General features: G+C 48.0%; 1 pseudogene; it reads right to left on the bottom strand.

The window, feature by feature from the left end:
- Nucleotides 1-1,890: 1,890 nt before the first annotated feature.
- LOC149356264 (uncharacterized) overlaps nt 1,891-6,259 on the bottom strand; it is a 51,915-nt pseudogene continuing 47,546 nt past the window's right edge.

Genomic DNA, 6,259 nt, shown 5'->3' with positions numbered 1-6,259 from the left:
CAGATCCCTTCAGAAACAGCGTCCCTCGTAGCCTGTCCCACTATGGGACGTTAAACATTACAAAAAAAAATCAAACCGTCAGAAAAGCACATGAGTGTCTGTGCATAGGCTGAAATGTGCAACTGCTTAGCATTTAGATTGCTTTAACACTAATAAACAACTGAGTATTTGCTGAACACTTCAGTGACCTTAGATTCGGAAACATTTTTGTGCACGGAGGCCGCCACGGTGGCTCTGTGGTTATGGTGCTCGGCTGCTGACCCGAAAGACAAGGGTTCAGTCCTGGCCGCGGCGGTCGAATTTCGATCGAGATGAAATGCTAAAGGCCTCTGTGCTGTGCAATGTCATTGCACGTTAAAGACCCCAGGTGGTCGAAATTTTCAGAGCCCTTCACCACGGCGTCTCTCATAGCGTGAGTTGCTTTGGGACGTTAAACCCCATAAATCAAGCCAAATCATTTTTTGCTCTCAACATTGTACTGGTGAAGAGTTTTTGCGTTACACATATAAGGTGTGTTTTAAGAAACTGCAAGAAAATATGTACTTCCTCTACTACAATCAACAGATATAGTTGTGTTGCATTGTGCGCATCACTGCCATGGATCTGACATAAGACACAACACGAGGTATTTGCATTGTAAAGGAACGCAGGCCAGAATTTTACACTGGGATAATACTTTATAAACACGCACATTGGCCAGGTTCATTCCTACACTGCACTGGTGGAGTTACCCTACTACTGCCACTGTATCAACAGTTGTTGATTCCCAACTTTTGATGGTGTAATGCAGGAGCATTTGAGAGAATATACAGCACGGCTATTTAGAACAGCTGGTGCTGTGTATTAAGCATGAAATGCTTTTAGCCCCCGTTGTCGGCAGTGTGGTGACGTCACGCCCAGACCGAGATCCACTGATCCGGGCATTGAAATCCACTCATCCGGGCATTGAAATCCACTCATCCGGGCACTGAATTCCAGTCATCCGGGCTCTGAAACGAGAACATCCGGGCACCGTACGAGACTTAACGAGAATTAACGAGACTCTGTAAGCCCTCCTACGCGACCGGCATGCAAGCGCCGGTTGGTCTCCAAAGGAGTGACAAAAAATAACTACTGCCAGTGCATTCTCAATGTTTATCAAGATATCAGTCGCTGTGCGTTTGATAATGCACGGAATTATAATTTCCGATTTCTAATAACGCGTGCAAAAAGCACATAAATGCCACGATACACTTGGTTGTCGTACGTGATCTCTTAGGGGCTTCGCGCATCGAAGAAAAGCCGCGCAAGCGGACAGGGGCCCGGGGGAGAAGCGCTGCGTTCAAAGGGCAAGGCATAGCGCCGAACGGGTGGTGGCGTTCCTCCCTTCCTTTACGGTGCGGTTCGGGTGTCCACCGAGATGGCAGAGAATTACTCCACCATTTCCTTTCCTCAAAAAACCTTGCGTTCAAATGGCAAGGCATCGCGCTGAACGGGTGGTGGCGTTCCTCCCTTCCTGTACGGTGCGGTTCGGGTGCCCACCGAGATGACATTAGGCCCGTAAACATTTCATGCTTACTCTACTCTCGGTTACGGGAGAGGCAGATAATTTTTTTGTAATAATTTTGTGGCATGTATTAGAACTCCTGGGTTCAAAATTAATACAAAAACCTCTTCTGCAGCATGATTCACAACCCAAGTGCGACTTTGGCTTGTAAAAATTTATTATTATAAGTAGTTTATTCTTTGTTTCCTTCATTCCTTGCTTTGCACTAAATAATTGCCATTAATTTGCCGAGCAGCCAAGGGAGATAATCGAGGGGCTCGTTATGACATGTGCACTGACTGTTCACTGACTGGGTTGCTTCATGCACATATCATTAAGTTGATTAGTGCAATTTGAAATGGTTGTTATTGGTGCTGAAACATGATTTCCTTTGTAAGCAGTGCTCTAACATAAGCCTCTCTTGCCTTCTTTGTTTGGTTTCTAGCCTCCTGTCTGAGTGTCACATTCTTCAAAACAAATTTGAGCACTCCAATTAAATGTACTGGGTTCTCTTTGTAATGTTCTGCTTCCTGCAAGCTTTGCTCATGTCATTGGCAGAACTTCTGGAAGGACTGTATGACCTCGTGGACAACATTTTTGTGCCCTTGCTGGTTACTGCAGCGGAAAATGTGCTCCGCAGTGCACAGGGTGTGAATTACGAGCGCTGAAAGCATTATTACACCTCCAATATTTCTAATAAAAAATGAGGACACTTGCGGTGTCGTCCTGTAAAAGCATCTCTATGCACGAACTGCACCTTAAGCTTTTCGATACAACCCTCACAATAAAACCACCTATGTAAGTGACAACCTCAGTGCTAAAATTAGTTGGTCCGTAGCCAAAACTGCTGTGGTCATGGTGAGTTGTGGGAGTAGCAATGTACATATCTGGCGACTTACCACCTTCATCATCGTTGCTTCTGTGCACACGCGCATGGGCCACTGTTGATGTTCCCTAAAAATTTGGGGCAACATTGCCGGTTGTCACAGGCCGCACATCTGCATGCATCAGTAGGCTTCTGTATGCGTACCGGAACTGCAGAACCGAGGGGTTATTGTTCCATCCCCTCTCTGGCCGATGCAACTAAAGAACATTTCAAGGTGGTCTTGGCTAAGCCTGTATGTGCAATTGTAGCTGATATGAAAATGAAAACACCATGCTATTTTTCAGTTGTTGTCCTGCCTCGGCAAACAGAATGGAAAAATATGTGTCCATTCCTAATTCCTTGTCAATGCTGTGAAGTGAAATAACAATGAAAGCTTATCCAGCGAGTGAAGTTTATAGTAGTGCTCACAGCGGCTTAGTTATTGCTTAACTTGTTTGTTTTATAGCCAATAAAATTCTGCTTTTAATCAGCCATGCTTATTTGCATCATTTGTGTTGTGTTGGGTTAAGTGGTGCATGAGCATCCAAGGCTATCAAGCGCCAAGCTCAAGGTGTAAGAAAAGCACATAACTGAGGCGGCAACAACAGGGTGATTTCAAGTGCGTGCTTACGTGCTAGCACCGTGACGTCTCCGTCATAAAATCCTCCTTTCCCATCGTAACCTTCACTGCTCAAATGTCAGAAAATGTTATTGTTCACCACTGAAGTCTTTCCGGGTGACGTCCTTCATCACTGAATCAGTGACGATAGGGAATCACCATCTTTGCACTCGACGTACGCATAGGATGGCGTTGTCATCTTCGATCGTGGATCGAGTAAGGAAACCCGGGGAAATGCGCAAAGCACTGTATGAAAGTGAACGACGGCAAGTGAGCGCCAGCGCGTGTTGTCGCGGCTCCCTTCGTCGCTTCACGGTCAACCGAACCGCAGGAGAGAAGAAAAACCTGTCCCAAAGCAACGCGAGCAAGGCGGGGGAGTACTTCTGCATGACGTCAACGCGCAGTGGCCGGGCGCAGTGAATAAGTAGTAGGTTCAAAGCCTCCTCGCCACTTCCTGGAAGCGTACCGTAGAAGCGTAGGCGGGAGCGCGGCTTGAAATGTTCGCTAGTGGGTTGCAGACTGGGCACCTCCTCGCCATTTCTGGGAAAGGGGCTGGGAGGGACAGGCCAGAGACACTGAGGAGGCGTCGAGGAAGGAAGAAAGGTCGGCAGAGAAACCGGTGATCAGCAGGTTTTTTTTTTTTTTGTTGCGAGCATACCCAGGCAAAGCAGGCAAGGTGGCAATGTGGTGGTGAGGCGAAAGAAGAAAGATTGAAAAACAAATTGCGCAAATGTGTGCCACTTCTCTGAGGTTTGTGCGAATGTTTTTCGTTTTGTTTTGTTCGCTCGAGCGCTGTATCTCTTCTCCAGCTCGAAGCGAACCTGCGGTATCGAACCTACGTTTTTAGGGTCAGCTGCCGAGTGCCATAACCACTGAGCCACCACGGCGACTAGTTGTGAAAGCTATGCGCCACATGTTGCATGGAGACGACGAAAGCGCTTGTAGTGCTGTCGGAAGGGAAGTGAATTAAAACAAGCAAGACACCTTATCCTGGCAGCTTTCTCCGCGGCGACCGTAGTACACCAGATAAAATGCAATGCGATATGCGCCAAACAAGCGCGAAAAAATCCCAGGTAGAGAGGCGAATTTTTTTTTGATTATGACGTTTGAACTGCCGCTCCACAGATGAGTGAAACACGCAAGGTCTTGCTATTTGGGCACGCTTAGCCGTTTTACGTCCGATGTAGGTTATGCGGGCAGGCTAAATGTGAGAATCTCAACTCTTCCCGTGTAAAACTAATGTACGTGGGGCTTTCGATAGGTGTTGCCCGGCATCTCACTAATGGCGCATGAAGTTTCTTGAATAACACCATCTGCCGGGCTAGTTGGTTATGATCCATATGTATCAGCAGGGGGAACACAAACCAGCCCAGAGTAATCTGCTCAGGAATTAAGAAGGCTGCAGGCACAAATATACTATCTGTTTGCCCACACGCAGCCGTCTTGTTTTTGTCAGGGTGCGGCAAGGGAATCCCCTATTGCGGTTGCCCGTAATTCACCGTTATGTTGCTCGCGTCTTTCATGCACGCACTGCATGTTTCGCCACTGATCAGCCCACGCTTAGCCCTTTTCTACCAGATATGTAGGATGCAGGCGGGGAAGATGTGTGAATGGGAAATGTGCCCATGTCCAGCGCATGTATTTTCTACTCAGGACCCATGTCGGCTACAGGCGGGAATACTGGTGTTAGCCCACACACAGCCTAATTCGCTCGGTCAGGGTTCTACACGGGCAGCCTCTATTGGGGGTGCGCGCACTTCACCACCATGTAGCCCCATCTTTTATGCAGACGAACTAAATGCATGGGAAGGGCATGTGGGCATGGCAAATCCACAGCCCAGCCCATGCAGGACCGTTGCAGGTGTTGCTCAGGCAGCCTAAACTGCATGCCTACGCTTCGCCATTGTGAAGCCCAAAGTTTAGCCTCTCTATATTTTCTACGTGGCACCTATGTAGGTTGAAGGCGGGAATACTAGCTCTCTGCCCAGGCAAAACCACCGCGGCTCCCTCACAGTGATGTTCAGGCAGCCCCTTTTGGGGTTACCCTCACTTCACCATAATAGTGCCCGCATCTTAGCCCGCATGTATCTGCGGGGGGACCTAGATGGGCTGCCCAGTCTGTTTAAGCCCATGCATTACCGAGGAGGGTCCCACCCAGGCATCAAGTAGGTATCCTATGCGTTTTGTGCCAGCAGTGCACCCACGAGGGACCCATGTAGGTATACTGCAGGCAGCCACCAGTCCTGATTGCCAATGTCGAACCCGCATGGGCCCGCCACCTTGTGTTACTGGGGTATAGACGACGGAAAGAAGCCTGGAAACAACTTGTTCTAAATCAATGCCCAAAAAATTAGTTGGATTATAAGTACGGCGCAGCAACATTTACGTTCACTGTCTCTTGCGCGAAGGAGGAGCATATCACAAGTCAATGTCATTTTTTTGGCAATGAGGAAATAATCGGGCTCTGTTTAATTTCATGAGAAGCAGAAAAGTGATTAAGCCCCTGCCAAAATTGAATCCCTCATGAAGTCGCTTGCTGACATTGGCAAGACCTTATGATTAAGCCCCCTGCCAAAATTGAATCCCTCATGAAGTCGCTTGCTGACATTGGCAAGACCTTAGAGGGCATTGCATGTGGCCTGCAGCGTGGATTTACATCTTCACTTCGTTCTCCAGCTACATTCACATGCACCTCAAGTGATTTTATTAAGATCTCTGTGCCTGAGCTTTCGCAAATTCTTCTGCGCCTCTCCTCAGCTGCTCCTGGCCCCGAGAAGGTCGCGTCATCTATGATCAAAATTTTGTGTAACGTATCTCCTGATAACTTTTTACGGAAATAGTTCCACTACCTATAAATCACGGGGAGGGTTTCACTTTAAACAACATAGGCCCTGTTTCATTAACTTCGAACCTAGCGAAGTTGGTGGAACCGGTCCTGCTCCGTCGTGCTATGTCTTTCCTTTCTGCAAATTATCACTTGAGTCCTTGTCAAATTGGTTTCAGGCCGGCTGTCCAATTTTGTGTGTTCATACTGACCTTGAGAGCCGTATTAAATTTGCTCGCAGCACTAAACAATTTCCCGCGCGTTTTCCCTCTGGATGTCAGTAAAACCTACGAGAGCGTCGAGCACGCGATGCTGTTACACAGATCACAGAACCTTCATTTCCCAAACCGAAGCGTGGTCTTGTGCTAGAGCATCTGCCTCGCATTCGGGAGGTGCTGGGTTTGATCCCCAGCGCCGCCGGGTAGC

Source organism: Amblyomma mixtum, chromosome 3 (genome assembly GCF_055824585.1).
Source record: "Amblyomma mixtum isolate Tamu chromosome 3, ASM5582458v1, whole genome shotgun sequence".
Lineage (NCBI taxonomy): Eukaryota > Metazoa > Arthropoda > Arachnida > Ixodida > Ixodidae > Amblyomma > Amblyomma mixtum.
This window is presented reverse-complemented; position numbering and strand designations above follow the sequence as displayed.